We start from the raw sequence: 20525 nt of genomic DNA, 5'->3' as shown, positions 1-20525 counted from the left end.
TCTTGAGTAGTCCCCACCCGGAGATCCGAATGGGGGACTATTTTACCTCCGGAATATTTTACCCAAGAGGACGCTATCATCATTTAACCATACAGTAAAGCTGCATGCCCTCGGGAAAAATTATGGCTGTAGTTTCTCCTTGTTTTCAGCCGTTCGCAGTACCAGCACAGCAAGGCCGTTTTGGTTATTGTTACAAGGACAGACCAGTCAATCATCCAGACTGTTGCCCTTGCAACTACTGAAAAGGCTGCTGCCCCTCTTCAGAAACCACACGTTTGTCTGGCCTCTCAACAGATACCCCTCCATTGTGGTTGTACCTACGGTACGGCTATCTGTATCGCTGAGGGACGCAAGCCTCCCCACCAACGGCAAGGTTCATGGTTCATGGGTGGGGGGTTACAGAAAACATAGTGCAAAAATCTGTGTTTTTAATCAGAAATGCCCTGTTTAGACAATAATATCTTGGACATTTGTACTTTGTAGGTGCTCCTTGTGGTCTAGTATGAGGGGCATTCAATGAGTAATGCAACACATCTTTTTCCTCAGCTAATTTCAGTTGAAATATGGAGAATCTGCTGTGGCTCACCATGGAATATTTCCACTTCAGCCCCTTTAGTTACATGAAGTTCCGATAGATGGCGGTGATATATGTAGCTTTCAAAATGCCATTTGTAATGTAGGCGTGTTCCATCAGACAGCTGACACTGAGTCTGTCACTCCTGCAATGTTGGAACGTGTGGACACTCTCATACATGGTGATTGACAAATCACAATTAAACACTCCACTGCACAACTGGTGTCTCTGTTGGTAGTACTGACACATTCGACCACCTGATGGGGTATTCACAGGTTTGCGCCCATGGTGGTTCTCGCTGCCTAGCAGAAGACCATGAAGAGTAACGAAGGATCAACTGTGCAGAGTTGCTCATGTGTCATGAGGATCATTGTGACAATTTCTTGTCAGACATTTTCACAGGCAATTACAAATGGGCTCATCCTTCGATCCAGAAACAAAACAGCAATCCATGGAGTTGCGCCGCACCACTTCCCCTCCGAAGAAAAAGTTCAAAGCCACACTTCAGGTGGCAAAGTAATGGCGAGAGTTTTCTGGAACTCTGAAGGGGTCATTCTGTTTGATGTCCTCCCTCACGGTGTAACAATCACTCAGAAGTGTGTGTATCCTCAAAAAACTGAAGAAACGACTTCAGTGTGCTCAATGCCACAAAAACACAAACTCCTCCAACTCCACGACAACGCAAGGCATCCCACAAGTCTGTGCACCTGAGTGGAGTTCACAAAACTTCATTGGACTGTTCTTCCTCATCCACCCTACAGCCTAGATCTCACACCCTCTGATTTCCACAGGTTTGGCCCAATGAAGGCTGCACTCCACAGCAAGCAGTATTTGGATGATGGAGAGTCTATTGATGTATCAAGTTGTTGGCACTGACATCAACCAGTAGAGTGGTACCATGCAGACATACATGCCCTCCTAATAAGGTGGTATAAGGCCATCGCACTGAACGAAGAATAAGTTTAAAAATAATATTTTGTAGCCAAAATCATGGGGAATCGTATGGTATACAGGAATCCTGAATAAAACCAACCTGCTTTCAGCAAAAAAATGTTGTTTTACTTATTGAATGCCTTTCATGGTGAAGTGCGTGCCAGGAAATCATACGGTTTTTGTGACCTCACAAAGTAATATACTCAAGACATCTCAGTCAAAAATTGTGATTAACTTCTTGTAACTGGGATTCACAGTGACATCATGGTCATTTTTTGACTCAAGTTCTTTATTTGTAACACCCATTATTGCAATTTTGACAGTATCGCCATTATCAAAAGGAAATAATTGACCCTTGGGGCACACCAAAAAGTAGAAATTATCTGACATGACATGATACAGAAAGTGGTTTCATTGGGGTGAAGTTGGTTTTGTCACATAGTGTTCTGTGGAAAGTTGTTCCTGCCTACAAATCCATGTGTGAAATGCTTGGTTTAAATGCTTTTAAGTATACTGTTCCTATTCTACTACAATGTAGTCACATCCATTTTTCATAATTTCTCGCATTTAATGGAGAACATCATGTTAGCAGCTTTTCACAGAACTGGGATTTAACTACAGTACATCTTGTCATGGAAAGAATAGGCTCTACATATTTCTGCTTTGAATGGTGTTGCCTCTTGCAACTGAGTATGCATTGTAGTCTTAGTGACTACGGCACTTGTCCTTGTATTCAGATGTAATTAACAGGTGCTACGAACAATACATTTAAGCAGAAATCAATGTAGGCTACTACACTCATCCTCCCACTCCACTGAAAAGTAAAAGCAAGTATTACACAATGTCGCGCTTTCATCATTGGACCTATTATTTAATTCTGTACAAAGTGAGTTAACAAAATGCAGTAACATTCTGTAAGGTGCAAGTATATCAATACTATACCAAACAATCTGGTGTATAAATATTTGCATCAATGTAGAATATTTTTGCTGCATAGGAGTAATAGTACTAACTACAGACTCTGTCACAAACACTACAAAGTATACTGAACGCCAGAATCGACACCACTTAAGGCAAAAATACATACTCAGTCCATGACAAGATGTAATAAAGTTGAATATCAGTTCTGTCAAAAGCTGTTAGCATCGAGTTCTTCATCAAATGCAAGAAGGCTCAAAAAATGGATGTGAACTAAAATAAAGTAGAATATGAACACCATGCTTACAATGGAAAATCCAGGATGGAATGTAACAATATTATGAAAGGGATAGTACTCACCATATAGCAAAAGATGCGGAGTCCCTGAAAGGCACAACAGAAAGACTGTTGGAAAGTTATCTTTTGGCTAACATGGCCTTTATCAAAAATAGACAAAACACAAACACACGATCAAAGTCTCTGGTAGCTGAAGCCAGACTGCTTCAGAATGCCTTATGCGAAAGGCAACTGGTATGGGGTACGGAAGAGTCTGGGGCAGCAAAGGGGAGCAGTAGCAGGGTAGGGGTGGGGGATGGTAAAGTGTTGCTGGGAGTGTGTAGGGACGAGGTGAAGAATAGGGCAGCTAGGTGCAGTCAGGAGGTTAGATGGAGGGTGGAGGAGAGATGGGGGTAGTGGAAAAGGAGAGAAAGAAAAAATACTTGGTGTGTTGCTGAAATTGGGCAATGTGTAGTGCTGGAATGGGAACAGAGAAGGGGCTAGATGGGTAAGGACAGTGACTGATGAAGGTTGAGGTCAGGATATTTATGAGAACGTAGGTTATATTGCAGTAAGAGTTCCCAGCTGCGCAATTCACAAAAGCTGATATTGATGGGAAGGATCCAGATGGCACAGGCTGTAAAGCAGTCACTGAAATGAATAACATTGTGTTAACAACATGCTCAGTAACAGGATGGTCCAGTTGTTTCTTGGCCACAGCTTGTCAGTAGCCATTCATGCCGACAAACAGCTTGTTGGTTGTAATGCCCATGTAGAATGCACCACAGTGATTGCAGCTTAGCTTGTAGATCACATGGCTGGTTTCACAGGTTGACCTGTCTTTGGTAGGGTAGATGATGTTTATGACCAGACTGGAGTAGATGGTGCTGGGAGAATGTATGGGACAGGTCTTGCATCTAGGTCTATTACTGGGATAGGAAGCAAGGGGTTGGGAGCAGGGCTTGTATAGGAATGCATGAAGGTATTGTGTAAGTTCAGTGGGATGTGCCACAGCAATGCCTCTGCGACGTGCACGGCGTCGTCGCTGGCGGCACAGTGTACCTATCTATCGCAGTTTGAAAGCCATTGATATTGACCTTGCTGGTCAATTTAATAAACAGCAATTGATTGGAGGTCCGAATGTTTTTTGTGGACTCCATCCCAACTTTACCTGTGATGTACAGTGTTTGGAGGTAGTACCTGGCTCACACTTGCTGTTGTATGGGGCAATCAAGCAGATTATGGTGGCCTTGAAGCTTTTCCTGATGCTAACATTCTGACTTGGAAGACATGGAGTATTTCGGAGACTACAGGACTGTTGGCTAAACAGCCTTACGGTACTCTAGTTCCAAGCATGCCATTTGTTTTGAGTACTAGAAAGAAGAAGAAATTAAATGCTGATGAGTACCTTTTCAAATGGGCCAAAGTTGGTAATGGCAATTGTAATATAAAGATCAACGGAGATTGTATGATTTATTATAGACAATAAAAATCCTTATCTCCTTTCCTTATTTCCTTTCTAAAAAAAGATTTTGATTGAGGTGGTCATTGGTTGCACTAGACCGCTCGTGAAATTTCTTTTTTTTTTTTAAAGATGGCCCTTTTGGTTGCTCACTAGGCGGGTGACCTTGAACGGGACATAGCCGCTGGCGAGGCTGCCTCAAAACGTGCCACAGCAATGCCTCTGCGACGTGCATGGCGTAGTCGCTGGTGGCGCAGTGTACCTGTCTATCGCAGTTTGAAAGCCATTGATACTGACCTTGCTGGTCAATTTAATAAACAGCAGTTGATTGGAGGTCTGAATGTTTTTCGTGGACTCCATCTCAACTTTACCTGTGCCTCAAAACAAATGGCATGCTTGGAACTTGTGTTAACGTGCCACAGCAATGCCTCTGCGAGGTGCATGGCGTCGTCGCTGGCGGCGCAGTATACCTGTCTATTGCAGTTTGAAAGCCACTGATATTGACCTTGCTGGTCAATTTAATAAACAGCAATTGATTTGAGGTCCAAATGTTTTTAGTGGACTCCATCTCAACTTTAACTGTGATGTACAAGCAGTGTTTGGAAGTAGTATCTGGCTCACACTTGCTGTTGTATGGGACAATCAAGCAGATTATGGTGGCCTTGAAGCTTTTCCTGATGCTAACATTCTGACTTGGGATTTGTTTTGAGTACTAGAAAGAAGAAGAAATTAAATGCTGATGAGTACCTTTTCATGTGGGCCAAAGTTGGTAATGGCAATTGTAAAATAAAGATCAACGGAGATTGTATGATTTATTATAGACAATAAAGATCCTTATCTCCTTTCCTTATTTCCTTTCTAACCCCTCCCACTGTGGGAGGGGTGGGAAGGATAGTGAGTAGGACATTCCTCATTTTGCGGAGAAAGTAATTCAGTTGTTCCAGTACTGAGTGGTACTGTGTCACAAGGGGAATGTTCCTCTGTGGCCGGATGGTGGGACTTTGGGAGGTGTTGGATGACTGGAAAGATAAGGCACAAGAGATCTGTTTTTGTACAATGTTGGGAGGATGATTATGATCTGTAAAGTCCTCAGTGAGACATTTGGCATATTTCGAGTACGACCACTCGTTACTACAGATGCAATGGCTGTGGGTGGCTAGGCTGTATTGAAGGGACTTCTTGGCATGGAATAGGTGGCAGCTGTCAAAGTGGAGGTATTGCTGATGATTGAAAGGTCTGATATGGGCAGTAGTGTAGCTATCTTTGAGGTGGAGGTCAACATTGAGGAAGGTGGCTCGATGGGTTAGAAGATATTGAGGTTCTGGAGGAATGTGGGTAAGGTGTCCTCACCCTTGATCCAGGTCATGAAGATGTCACCAATGAATCTGAACCAGATCAAGGGTTTAGGATTGTGTGTGTTCAAGGAGGATTCCTCTAGGTGGCTCGTGAACAGGTTGGCACAGGATGCTGCTATGTGGGTGCCCATAGATTTGTTTGTAGGTAATGCCTTCAAAGGAGAAGTAATTGTGGGTGAGGATATAGCTGGTCATGGCAACTAAAACGACAGAGGTGGTTGGTTTGGAACATGTTGGGCACTGGGAAGGCCATGGGCTTCAGGGATGTTAGTGTATACTGAGGTGGCATCAATAGTGATGACAGGGCACCATGTGGTAAAAAAACAGGAACTGTGGGGAGTCAATGGAGGAAATGGCAGATATCTTTTATATAGGAGAGTAGGCTGCGGGTAATAGGCTGAAGGTGTTGGTCTACGTGAGCAGATATTCTTTCAGTGTGGGCACAGTAACCGGCCACAAAAGGGTGTCATGGGTGGTTAGTTTCATGGGCTTTAGGAAACATGTAGAAGGGCAGGGAATGGTAGGGGTGAGGAGAGAGATAGACTCCAGGAAGAGGTTCTGGGATGGGCCTAAGGATTTGAGGAGAGACTGGAGATCTTGCTGGATTTTTGGAATGCAGTCACTGTGGCAAGGTTTGTAGGTGGACGAATCTTACAGCTAACGAAGTCCTTCTGCCAGTAATCCTTGCAGTTAAAAACAGCAGTGGTGGAGTCTTTGTCAGCACGTAGGATTATACGATCAGGATCAGTTTTTAGGTGGTGAACTGTGGATCTTTTTGTGGGTGTAAGGTTCCTTGCATGTTGAGGGATTTGGGGAACGATGGTAAGGCAAGGTTCGAGGTTAAGAAATTCTGGAAAATTAACAGGGGTGTGATTTGTGGGCCGAAGGGGGGGGGGGGGGTGGATCACAGTTGGGTGGAGGAGTGAAATGAGTCAGGCAGGGTTAAACATTGGTCTTTGTTTGAGTCTCATTGGTAGGGTTGACGGCAAAAAAGTGTTTCCACTATAGAGACTGGAAGTAGGAGAGGAGGTCTTTAAAAAGTCCTGCATGACTGAATTTGGGAGTGGAGAAAAAGGTGATGCCTTTGGGAAGGACTGATACTACTGCGGGGCCAAGGCTTTTGAAAGAAAGGTTCATGACTGTGTTTTGGATCTGTTTAGGTTCTGGATTCTGTGTGGTGGTGGGAGGGGGTTTTGGAGGATGGTGTAAATGTAACAGGTCTGCGAGACAGGATTTGTCAGCTATGAGGGAACATGGGGAACATTTTTAGGCTGTCGTAGAGGTGGTAGATGGAGTAGACTATCGTGGGAGTAGGAAGTTGCGGTGGCCCGATGTAATATTTAGCTCTCACTATACAGTTTAAGTGTTTTCATGGACTCACTAGTTGAAGAATGCTGGTTCTGCTTTCTTGCAGCGCTGATGTCTTCTGCTGGCACTGGACGCTTCTCCGAAGATTTCACTGCTAGGAAGGGGAAATTTTCACTCACTCTCTCTCTTCTTATTTAACAAATACGCTACTCTTGGAATATCATTCAATGCACCAGAACATATTTATTTCCACTTTGTACAAAAAAAAACAACTAAACTTTATGACGTAAGGCCACACATTACCAGGCACCCAGAATCAGTTAATTACACATTTTTGAACACAATTAATACATAAAGCTTTTATCGTGGCTGACTATCCACGTCCAGTCCACATACTCTCAACAGCAGTTCAACGTCTGATAATCAATCACTATTTCGAGTCTCTCCATTTGTTTTTTAACAACACAATGCTACATTACTCTTTGCACCCAGCCACGGAACTTCCAGGACGTATTTGCTTATTCTTGGCAGGTCGCGCTGAAAACTTGCCATCGCCGACAAATTATCTACCTTCCAGTTACGCCTGCACAAACAATAAATGGGTGCAGTATCCGATGCTCATCCTTATGCCCTGCTTTAAAATAACGCGTGTTCGAAACGGCTGGAACACAAGTGTCTCCAGACTTTCGTAGAATTCTGGGGGCACTATAAAGTGAGCAGGTTGGAGAGTTTTTTTGAGGTGGTGTTGTGTTGCTCTATTTCCTGGAAGGCATGAGCTTCGATGTGTGTTATGGGATCCAGGAAATTGGGATTGCATAGCAGGAGAATTTTACGGATGGCAAGTAGGTACTGCAAAGAGGTTTGGGCCTGACTGGCACGGTTCTGCAGGACTATGTTGCTGAGGACTAAGGACTGGCAAAATCTGAATGGATGGATGTCATTGTGGAAGGAAGGGTGGCAGCCAGAGATGGGTAATTTGATGCTAAGGCCGCCTGGGGGGATTCCATGAGCCATGCAAGAATGCAAAAACAGTATGTGGGACTGGGTTATGTCTAGGGTGAGGAAATTTTTCTGCTGTGATAGAAGGAGCAAGGATCCATGATAGTAGCATCGGTACAGACCTCACAAAGCCTCCATCTCTGTTCTTTTGAACTGCAAGGATTACTTGGTACAAGGATTGCATCAGCTGTCAGAATCATCCACCTACAAACCTTGCCACAGTTTGACCCAATTCCAGAAATCCAGCAGGATCTCCAGTCTCTTCACAAATCCTTAAACCTTCCAAGAACCTCATCCTGGAGTCCAGCTCTCTCCTCTTCCCTATCACTCCCTGTACGTCTACATTCTACAAGATCCTAAAGTCCAAAAAACCAACCACCCAGGACACCCCTTTGTGGCCAGTTACTGTGCCCACACTGAAAGAACCTCTGCTCAAGTAGACCACCACCTTCAGCATAATATGTGCAACCTACTCTCCTATATAAAATATACCTACAGTTTCCTCCACCGACTCCTCACAGTTCCTGTTCCTTAACCACACAGTGCCCTGCTTGTCACTAATGCTACCCCCTCCCTTTGCACTAACATCCCTAATGCCCAAGGCCTTATGGCTCCTGAACACTACCTTTCCCTATGCCTGACGGATTCCAAACCAACCACCTCCTTCTTAGTCGCCATGACCAACTGCATCCTCACCCACAGTTACTTCTCCTTTGAAGGCATGGCACCCGCATGGCAGCATCCTATGCCAACCAATTCCTAAACACACAGAATCCTAAACCCTTGATCTGGATCAAGGCTGAGGACACCTTACCCACATTCCTCCAGAACCTCAATAACTCCTCCCTCATTTGCTTCCCCTGGTCATACTCAACCCAGCAAGCCACTTTCCTCAATGTTGACCTCCACCTCAAAGATGGCTACATCACTCTGCTCATATCAGACCTTTCAATCATCAGCAATAGCTCCACTTCAACAGCTGCCATCTATTCCATGCCAAGAAGTCCCTCCCACACAGCCTTGCCACACATGGCCATCACATCTATAGTGACGTGTGGTTGCTCTCAAAATACACCAAGGGTCTCACTGAGGCCTTTACAGATCGTAATCACCCTCCCAACCTTGCACAAAAACAGATCTCCCGTGCCTTACCTTTTCAGTCATCCAACACCTCCCAATGGCCCACTGTCCGGTCACAGAGGAGCATTTACCTTATGACTCACTACCACCCAGGATGGGAGCAACTTAATTACATTCTCCGCCAGGGTTTGGACTACCTCTCATCGTGCCCTAAAATGAGAGATGTGCTACCCACTATCCTTCCCATCCCTCTCTTCTGTCACCCACTGAACCTACACAATACCCTTGTCCATTTCTATACAACCCCTGCTCCCAACCCCTTGCCTCATATGCCTGCAATAGACCTAGATGCAAGACCTGTCCCTTACATCCTTCCCACAACCACCTTCTTCAGTCCGCTCAGAAGTATCATGTATCCTATCAAAGGCAGGGCCCAATCATGTGATCTATGAGCTAAGCTCCAAGCACTGTGTTGCATTCTACGTAGGCATAACAACCAACAAACTGTCTGTCGGCATGAACAGCCACTGACAAACTGTGTCCAAGAAACGACTGGACCATCCTATTGCTGAGCACAATGTTCTTCATTTCAATAACTGCTTGACAGCCCATGCCATCTGGACCCCTCCCTACAATACCCGCTTTTGTGAATTCCTCAGGTGGGAACTCTCACCGCAATATATCCTATGTTCTCATGACACTCCTGGCCTCAACCTTTGTTAGTCATTGTCCTTACCATCTAGCCCCTTCTCTGTTCCCATTCCAGCACTACACAGTGCTCAATTCCACCAATGCACCCAATCTTTTTATTTCTCTCCTTTTCCACTAACCCCCCACTCCCCCCTACCCTCCAACTAACCTCCCAACTACACCTAGCTGCCCTACTCTCCAACTCATCCCTACACGCTCCCAGCAATAATTTAAAATCCCCCACCACTGCCCTGCTTCTGCCCCCTCTCCCTGCCCCAGCCTTCTCCTTAACCCAACCCAGTTGCCTCTTCCATAATGCGGCAATGAAGCAATCTGGCTCCAGCTGCCAGACTATGGTCGTGTGTGTGTGTGTGTTGTCTATTTTTGAATATGGTCTTATTGGCCTAAAGCTAACTTTCCAACATGCCGTCTGATGTGCCTCTCTGGGACTCAGCATCTCTTCTATATGGTGAGCAGCAATACACTTACAATGTACTTAATTGTAGCACATGGATTTGTAGGCAAGAACAGATGTCCACAGAATAATATCCAATGAAACCAGCTTGTTTTGCATGAAACAACTATGGAATCATTTACTGCATCAATATTATGAATGTGAGCAAAAACCAAGCAAATTACAAGCACCATATTCAGAATAACCCCCCCCCCCCCCCCATGAACCACTGACCTTGCCGTTGTTGGGGAGGCTTGGTGCCTCAGGGATACAGATGGCCGTACCGTAGGTGCAACCACAATGGAGGGGTATCTGTTGAGAGGCCAGACAAACGTGTGGTTCCTGAAGAGGGGCAGCAGCCTTTTCAGTAGTTGCAAGGGCAACAGTCTGGATGAGTGACTGATCTGGCCTTGTAACATTAACCAAAATGGCCTTGCTGTGCTGGTACTGCGAACGGCTGAAAGCAAGGGGAAACTAACAGCCGTAATTTTTCCCGAGGGCATGCAGCTTTACTGTATGGTTAAATGATGATGGCGTCCTCTTAGGTAAAATATTCCGGAGGTAAAATAGTCTCCCATTCAGATCTCCAGACAGGGACTACTCAAGAGGACGTCGTTATCAGGAGAAAGAAAATTGGCGTTCTACTGATCGGAGCGAGGAATGTCAGATCCCTTAATCCGGCAGGTAGGTTAGAAAATTTAAAAAGGGAAATGGATAGGTTAAAGCTAGATGTAGTGGGAATTAGTGAAGTTTGGTGGCAGAAGGAACAAGACTTTTGGTCAGGTGAATACAGGGTTATAAATACAAAATCAAATAGGGGTAATGCAGGAGTAGGTTTAATAATGAATAAAAATATAGGAGTGCGGTTAAGCAACTACAAATAGCATAGTGAACGAATTATTGTGGCCAAGATAGACACAAAGCCCACGCCCACTACAGAAGTACATGTTTATATGCCAACTAGCTCTGCAGATGATGAAGAAATTGAGGAAATGTATGATGAGATAAAATATATTATTCAGGTAGTGAAGGGAGAAGAAAATTTAATAGTCATGAGTGACTGGAATTCATCAGCAGGAAAAGGCAGAGAAGGAAACATAGTAGGTGAATATGGATTGGGGGGAAGAAATGAAAGAGGAAGCCGTCTGGTAGAATTTTGCACAGAGCACAACTTGATCACAGCTAATACTTGGTTCAAGAATAATAAAAGAAGGTTGTATACATGGAAGAATCCTGGGGGTACTACAAGGTATCAGATAGATTATACACTCCTGGAAATTGAAATAAGAACACCGTGAATTCATTGCCCCAGGAAGGGGAAACTTTATTGACACATTCCTGGGGTCAGATACATCACATGATCATACTGACAGAACCACAGGCACATAGACACAGGCAACAGAGCATGCACAATGTCGGCACTAGTACAGTGTATATCCACCTTTCGCAGCAATGCAGGCTGCCATTTTCCCATGGAGACGATCGTAGAGATGCTGGATGTAGTCCTGTGGAATGGCTTGCCATGCCATTTCCACCTGGCGCCTCAGTTGGACCAGCGTTCGTGCTGGACGTGCAGACCGCGTGAGACGAAGCTTCATCCAGTCCCAAACATGCTCAATGGGGGACAGATCCGGAGATCATGCTGGCCAGGGTAGTTGACTTACACCTTCTAGAGCACGTTGGGTGGCACGGGATACATGCGGACGTGTATCGTCCTGTTGGAACAGCAAGTTCCCTTGCCGGTCTAGGAATGGTAGAACGATGGGTTCGATGACGGTTTGGATGTACCGTGCACTATTCAGTGTCCCCTCGACGATCACCAGAGGTGTACGGCCAGTGTAGGAGATCGCTCCCCACACCATGATGCCAGGTGTTGGCCCTGTGTGCCTCGGTCGTATGCAGTCCTGATTGTGGCGCTCACCTGCACGGCGCCAAACACGCATACGACCATCATTGGCACCAAGGCAGAAGCGACTCTCATCGCTGAAGACGACACGTCTCCATTCGTCCCTCCATTCATGCCTGTCGCGACACCACTGGAGGCGGGCTGCACGATGTTGGGGCGTGAACGGAAGACGGCCTAACGGTGTGCGGGACCGTAGCCCAGCTTCATGGAGACGGTTGCGAATGGTCCTCGCCGATACCCCAGGAGCAACAGTGTCCCTAATTTGCAGGGAAGTGGCGGTGCGGTCCCCTACGGCACTGTGTAGGATCCTACGGTCTTGGCGTGCATCCGTGCGTCGCTGCGGTCCGGTCCCAGGTCGATGGGCACGTGCACCTTCCGCCCCACCTTTCGCCGACCACTGGCGACAACATCGATGTACTGTGGAGACCTCACGCCCCACGTGTTGAGCAATTCGGCGATACGTCCACCCGGCCTCCTGCATGCCCACTATACGCCCTCGCTCAAAGTCCGTCAACTGCACATACGGTTCACGGCCACGCTGTCGCGGCATGCTACCAGTGTTAAAGACTGCGATGGAGCTCCGTATGCCACGGCAAACTGGCCGACACTGACGGCGGCGGTGCACTAATGCTGCGCAGCTAGCGCCATTCGACGGCCAACACCGCGGTTCCTGGTGTGTCCGCTGTGCCGTGCATGTGATCATTGCTTGTACAGCCCTCTCGCAGTGTCCGGAGCAAGTATGGTGGGTCTGACACACCGGTGTCAATGTGTTTTTTTTCCATTTCCAGGAGTGTATAATGGTAAGACAGAGATTTAGAAATCAGGCTTTAAATTGTAAGACATTTCCAGGGGCAGATGTGGACTCTGACCACAATCTATTGGTTATGAACAGTAGATTAAAACTGAAGAAACGACAAAAAGGTGCTAATTTAAGGAGATGGGACCTGGATAAACTGAAAGAACCAGAGATTGTAGAGAGTTTCAGGGAGAGCATAAGGGAACAATTGACAGGAATGGGGGAAAGAAATACAGTAGAAGAAGAATGGGTAGCTTTGAGGGATGAAGTAGTGAAGGCAGCAGAGGATCAAGTAGGCAAAAAGACGAGGGTAAGTAGTAATCCTTGAGCAACAGAAGGAATATTGAATTTAATTGATGAAAGGAGAAAATATAAAAATGCAGTAAATCAAGCAGGCAAAAAAGAATACAAACGTCTCAAAAATGAGATCGACAGGAAGTGCAAAATGGCTAAGCAGGGATGGCTAGAGGACAAATGTAAGGATGTAGAGGCTTATCTCACTAGAGGTAAGCTCAGATGGAAACCCAGTTCTAAGAAAAGAAGGGAAAGCGAAAGGTGGAAGGAGTATATTGAGGGTCTATACAAAGGCGATGTACTTGAGGACAAAATTATGGAAATGGAAGAGGATGTAGATGAAGATGAAATGGGAGACACGATACTGCGTGAAGAGTTTGACTGAGCACTGAAAGACCTGAGTCGAAACAAGGCCCTGGGAATAGACAACATTCCATTAGAACTACTGACAGCCTTGGGAGAGCCAGTCACGACAAAACTCTACCATCTGGTGAGCAAGATGTATGAGACAGGCGAAATACCCTCAGACTTCAAGAAGAAAATAATAATTCCAATCCCAAAGAAAGCAGGTGTTGACAGATGTGAAAATTACCGAACTATCAGTTTAATAAGTCACAGCTGCAAAACACTAACACGAATTCTTTACAGACAAATGGAAAAACTGGTAGAAGCAGACCTTGGGGAAGATTAGTTTGGATTCCACAGATATGTTGGAACATGTGAGGCAATACTAACCTTACGACTTATCTTACAAGAAAGATTAAGAAAAGGCAAACCTACGATTCTAGCATTTGTAGACCTAGAGAAAGCTTTTGACAATGTTAACTGGAATATTCACTTTCAAATTCTGAAGGTGGCAGGGGTAAAATACAGTGAGCGTAAGGCTATTTACAATTTGTACAGAAACCAGATGGCAGTTATAAGCGTCGAGGGGCATGAAAGGGAAGCAATGGTTGGGAAGCGAGTGAGACAGGGTTGTAGTCTCTCCCCGATGTTATTGAATCTGTATATTGAGCAAGCAGTAAAGGAAACAAAACAAAAATTCGGAGTAGGTATTAAAATTCATGGAGAAGAAATAAAAACTTTGAGGTTCGCCGATGACATTGTAATTCTGTCAGAGACAACAAAGGACTTGGAATAGCAGTTGAACGGAATGGACAGTGTCTTGAAAGGAGGATATAAGATGAACATCAACAAAAGCAAAACGAGGATAATGGAATGTAGTCAAATTTAAATCGGGTGATGCTGAGGGAATTAGATTAGGAAATGAGACACTTAAAGTAGTAAAGGAGTTTTGCTATTTAGGGAGTAAAATAACTGATGATGGTCGAAGTAGAGAGGATATAAAATGTAGACTGGCAATGGCAAGAGAAATTTGTTAACATCGAGTATAGATTTAAGTGTCAGGAAGTCGTTTCTGAAAGTATTTGTATGGAGTGTAGCCATGTATGGAAGTGAAACATGAATGATAACTAGTTTGGACAAGAAGAGAATATAAGATTTCGAAATGTGGTGCTACAGAAGAATGCTGAAGATTAGATGGGTAGATCACATAAGTAATGAGGAGGTATTGAATAGAATTGGAGAGAAGAGGAGTTTGTGGCACAACTTGACAAAAAGAAGGGATCGGTTGGTAGGACATGTTTTGAGGCATCAAGGGATCACAAATTTAGCATTGGAGGGCAGCGTGGAGGGTAAAAATCGTAGAGGGAGACCAAGAGATGAATACACTAAGCAGATTCAGAAGGATGTAGGTTGCAGTAAGTACTGGGAGATGAAGAAGCTTGCACAGGATAGAGTAGCATGGAGAGCTGCATCAAACCAGTCTCAGGACTGAAGACCACAACAACACTTCAGAATACAATTCAAAAAGTGAAATTATTGATCCAGAACACAATGAAATGATAACAACTTCTCTTTACCATGAAATGAGAATTAACATGGAGAACTTTAAATTAGCCAATAACAAATGATGGGTTGATAAATGTGCAGTGCTCCAGGTGGCCCAACAGTGAAGGAAGGTCATGTTAATGGAAGTCCCTTTATGAGTTTCTCCCCATGCTACTCCGAGTATCAACTCATCATGTATTCTCTCATAAAGAACTCTGCCTGAACTGGCCTTGGAGGCCCAGAGGCCCAATAGTACCAACTGATTACGGTGTCATCACAGCCGACATGTGTCACTAGATGCAGATGTGGAGGGTCATTTGGTTAGCACACTACTCTCCCAGCCGCTGTCAGTTTTTGTGACCAGAGACATTACTTGTCAATCAAGTAGCTCCTCAACTGGCCTCACAGGTGCTGAGTGTACCCCACTTGCTAACAGTGCTCAGCAGTCATGGATGGTGACCCAACCAAGTCAAGTGCTAGTGTGATTGGTACTGGTGTTACCACTAGGGCACAGCTGTTGACTTACTCATAAAGGATCATCTATTATTACGTGGGAATCTCATTCCACTAGCACTAACATGAGGCAAGATGCAACTTTTCAAACAACCCTCGTGTTATAGTTTCTACTCTGCCAAACTGATGTCATAGTTGAAAAGACACTAAATACTAACCTCCCTTTCAGTTTTTTATATTTCCTTATTATTCTTCCATTATGTGTTTCCTGTTTCTCAGTCACTTGTTAATCCGTACCACTGGTGTCTTGATTCCATAATTTTTTTCCTTAATCACTAGAAAATAATGTGCTTATGGCATACAAGGCATAATATGCAAGTTCACTAATTATAATTGATAAATTAAAAAAATCTACTTACGGAGTGGCAACAGGATAAAACAAACAAAAAAGTTAAGGAAATGTGCAAGCTTTTGGGGTTAGAGATACCTTGTTCTGGCAGAAGGATTGAAGGGGAAGAGGAATGGAGGAAAAAGACTGGCAAGGTTTAGGAAACAGGGAATTCAGAAAAGCCGTCTAGAAACTGGGCAATGAAACTTTGCAGGAAATGTTGAGACCAAAGAAATTAATGTAAATTATGGCCAGGTGGGTGGCTAGAACAAAGGACATGTTCTAATGCCAGATCCCACCTGCAGAGTTCGGAGAAATTGATGTCAGGAGGGAGAAGGCCTCAAGGTCATGATCACCACATTGTAGAGCATGGTTTGTAGCAGAATATAGTGTATTGCCAGTATACACCATCTGTCTAAGCCAATTCATTCTTACTGGTATCTTGATGGTAGCTATACCAATATAGAAAAGCCATATAGTTTTTACATAACAACTGGTACATAGCATGTGTTGTTTCACAGGCAGCTCTCCCTTTGATAGCGTGTTTTGCCAGTTACATGGCTGGAATTGGTAGTGATAGGAGGGCACAAAGAGCAAGTCTTACAGCGGGAATGGTCACAGGGGTAGGAGCCACAGGGTACAGAAGGACCAAGGCACTGGCCAGGATATTGGAAAGACTGGGGGAGAGGGCAACGAAAAGCTGTTCTAGGTGTGGTGAGCAAAATGTGAGACAGAATGGACCTCACTTCAGGGAATGAGTTTAGGAGTTCATCCCCTTGTCAAAGCAGCAAATTAATACATTCAAGACCACGATAGTACTGAATTACAACAGATGTACTCTTAAGCTTTTTTTGGGGGGGAGGGGGGGGGGGGCTCAGCAGTACCAGGATTGGATGTGATGGCACAAGAAATCTGTTTTTAAACTAGTTTCGTGGCGTAATTACATGCAGTGAAGCCTGAGGTGAGAACCGTGGTATATTGCTGTAATGAGTCTGTAACAAATATGTTTGCCTTGAATGACAATACTGTATGGCACCAAACATTTGTCATGAAAAGGTTGGCAACTCCCAAAATGTACGTATTGTTATTTATCAGTAGGTTTAATGTGAGTAGAAATTTGTAGCTGACCCTTGGCGAGGATGAGGTCAATGTAAGGGAAAGTGGCTTGGGATTCAGAATAGAAAATTTAATTGACAGAATAAATTTAGAGATTCGAAAAATTTTGGATCCTGAGAAACCTTCAGGTTTTCAAATCTTATCTGGTGCAGTCCCCAACAATCAGTCTTTCCTTCTCATCCTATAGGGTATGTCTCGCCTGACCAGGGGTTCTGGGTGACTTTTCTGTAATTCTCCCCACTTCCTAAACGTCGCCAGTCTTTTCCTTCACCCCTCTTCCTTCCTCTCCAACCCTTCTGTCAGAAGGAGGAGCCACTGGCTCTGAAAGCTTGCATATTTCCTTAAATTTTTTAAACACGTTTTTTTTTAATTTTTTTTATTTTACACCTCCAGTTACATTATATTTTCAAAATAGATTATTTTCACTGATATATAATGTCACCAATTAACTTCTTGACTCAATCACAACAAAATAGTTAATATCTAGAAAAAAAAAAAACAATTTCATCTTGTGTCAAAATGACAAAAACACATTGCTGAGAACATCATTATTGGGAGAAGACCAGACATTAATGTTTGAAAATTAAAGCTGATTTACAAAGAAATGAAAACTTGAGAATGTTCTTACAAAATACAGTATGAAACTTTGAGAAAGTAATAAGAAATAATGGTTGTAACCAGTAAAAATATTTTAAAGAATAAAAGTTTTAATTAATATGAAAACATCCCTCAGATATTTCAGGCATGATTGATTAATAGTGCAAATCCAGGTGTCCTGCCCAAGCTGTTGTTTTTGTTTTATGCATAATGTTTTGACTACCAACCCAGCCATCTGGATGGAGTCCAGGAATCAAGCACACATAACAGGAAAACTCCCAGCAACTGAAGAAGATAGCTAGGTTCTTTGTCGAAATACTGTGAACAAAATGCAAACAATAACTCAAGAGAAGACCTGGAACCATGTACCATTAATACAAAAAAGAAACTCTGACAAAATAATTTAATTGGGTGGATAAAAAAATCTACTCACAAAGTGGTGGCAGAGCACACATGTAAAAGAAAGTTATGACTAGGCAAGCTTTTGGAGCCAGTGGCTCCTTCTTCAGGGATAAGGGTTGAAGAGAAAGGAAAAGGACTGGAGATGTCTAGGAAAAGGGGTAAATTTCAAGAAAGTCACCACAAACTCTGGATCAGGGGAGACTTACCGAATGAGATGAGAAGGAAAGACTGACTGTCGGGCATTTCATCTGATGAGATTTGAAATCCTGAGAGCTTACAGGTGAAACACAGTGTAATATGCAAGACATAGATTACTCCTTAAACATAGTGCATGGGTTAATAAGAGCGAAAAACCAAGTGCAACAAAACAGAGGTGGGAAGGATGTGGTGAAAAATAAACAGGTAAGACAATGAAAGATGTACAAAACGGAGTGAAGAAAAGAATAGTTACTTAACGTTAATTTCTTCTGGCTCACCATTTCTTTACAATAACTACTCTTTTCTTCACTCCGATTTAGTTTTCTACATCTTTCATTGTCTTACCCATCTATTTTTCACTGGTCCCCTCCCAACCTCTGTTATGTACAATGCAATTAGCTTTACACTCTTATTTGTGTCTATACAAATAAATTATTTTGTCGAAACTGATTGTATTCATTGTTACAAAGAAGAAACTTTGGTAAACAAATGAGCAAATAAATATAATTCTGACTACTCAGTGTCATATCATAACCCTCTCTGCTATGTGGGAGAGAATGTTGAACTCGTCACCAAAATGATAAGGCACATAAATGAGATTCTAAGTGGTCATGGTGGTCTAGCAGGTAGAGCACAAGACTTCCGGCCCTGGAGGTCTTGGGTAGGACCAGGAATGATCTCCGCTCTAGTCTCGCCAGGAGTTCCAGGCCCACTCAGCCTGCTTTCAAGCTGAATACCGCAAGTCACTCCTGGGGTAAAAGGCAGATGGTATGAGGGCCTCGCCATGATCCACCTCCTAGTGCTATGGCGAACAGAATGCTGCACTCAGGCCAGAGGCCTGTTCACGGGTTGAGTACCACAGACTTTACTGGTTTATCTTCGCCAGATGAGATTCTCACAGCACCTAAATGGTGTAACTTTGAGAGATAGAGCAAACAATGTCACATACAAGAAATTGTACACATGGTGTACAAACATACCAATCTAATTGTACCATTGTGTTACCAATGTCAGTATTAAATATAGACAACAGAATGATCAAAGGTGCCCTTCACTGTGTAGTGGAGTCCCTTACCAATGAATAAGCATATCAACCAAAATTGGAATACAACTATTTATATACTTGTGTTCTTCTGGGTATCCCAGATTTTCCAGTGTCAAATCAATGCTAAGTATGTCAATTATACATTTAATACACTGTAGTTTTCTTACAAATAACACAAAGCAACATTTTCACTTTGAAATCATTACAATTGTTTTCAAAGGAGGGCACAGATGTGTAAATATGTTACACAACAGAGTTTACGAAATCACTGATGTTCCTAAATTACGGCAGCCATTTAGTAATTAAATGACTCAGTTTAAAAGTGATAATGATACCAAAAAATAAAATTAACTACATTTTAAATGTGTTTAGTGAACAGGTTTTAATACAAAAAATAATTGGTTGTACATCTTTGTATTGTCATTACATCGCATTAAAATTAATTTCCTCATCTTGAAGAAGTATACACAACTTTTTATAAACATCATATTTTAATGAACACCACTTTCAGTTCAAAGCATTATATGGTGGTGAAACAAACTCATTTAAAATCACAGTTTGTGCCTGAATATGTAATTTCCACTTGGATGAGCATATCTTTGTTCCTAACTTGCTGGTTCTTAGTTGCTGTTTCTCCTTGAGGAATTCTCTGTCAGGTTCCAAGCCAATTAGTGACAAAACAGTCATAAACATTTCCTATGAGGAAAGCAAGATTTTCTCAAACATTTGCCTTATAACTCTGATTCCAACTGTATGGTTAATTTCATCAGCTAGCTGAAAACATGAGTCTCCATGATTTCAAATTTTATATACCCAGAAAGGAAAACCATTCTCATCCCAAAGATTGGTTTAACACCACAATGCTTCACAAGACATGGCTCTATTAGAGGTGGTATGCCCTCAACTTCCTCCATGCTTGGAACTGTTTTTCAGAACCAATTACATGGGAACCTACAGTTTAATGATGACTCTGAACTACGGGATAACTTGGCATTTTGTACATTAAGAAATCAACGCCAGAGGTGGAAAAAAATGGTTGGTGAAAGAAAAAGCCCAATTAATGGCTGGTCATTGAATCTCGGATGTTCCCATTCATAGTCTGCTCTTTATCTAATGAATTACTGAGCAACAGAATATGGCCAAAAGTAACTTTGAATTGAATATTCATAGGCTCTCAGGTTCAGAGAAATAGTGGCTCCTATGTTTATTCTCAAACAATTACAGCTTAAAAGTTGGTGCAGCCAATTCAGCACACTAATATTTCACCTCTGTGAGAAACAGAAAATTGATGAATTTCACATCAGCTGACTACAACCATATATTTCACATTTATCTTGTTTAGACAATAACCAACATAAAAGTGGTGCCTGAAACCAATTAGGAGATTATTA

This window comes from Schistocerca gregaria, chromosome 5 (genome assembly GCF_023897955.1).
Source record: "Schistocerca gregaria isolate iqSchGreg1 chromosome 5, iqSchGreg1.2, whole genome shotgun sequence".
Classification (NCBI taxonomy): domain Eukaryota; kingdom Metazoa; phylum Arthropoda; class Insecta; order Orthoptera; family Acrididae; genus Schistocerca; species Schistocerca gregaria.
This window is presented reverse-complemented; position numbering follows the sequence as displayed.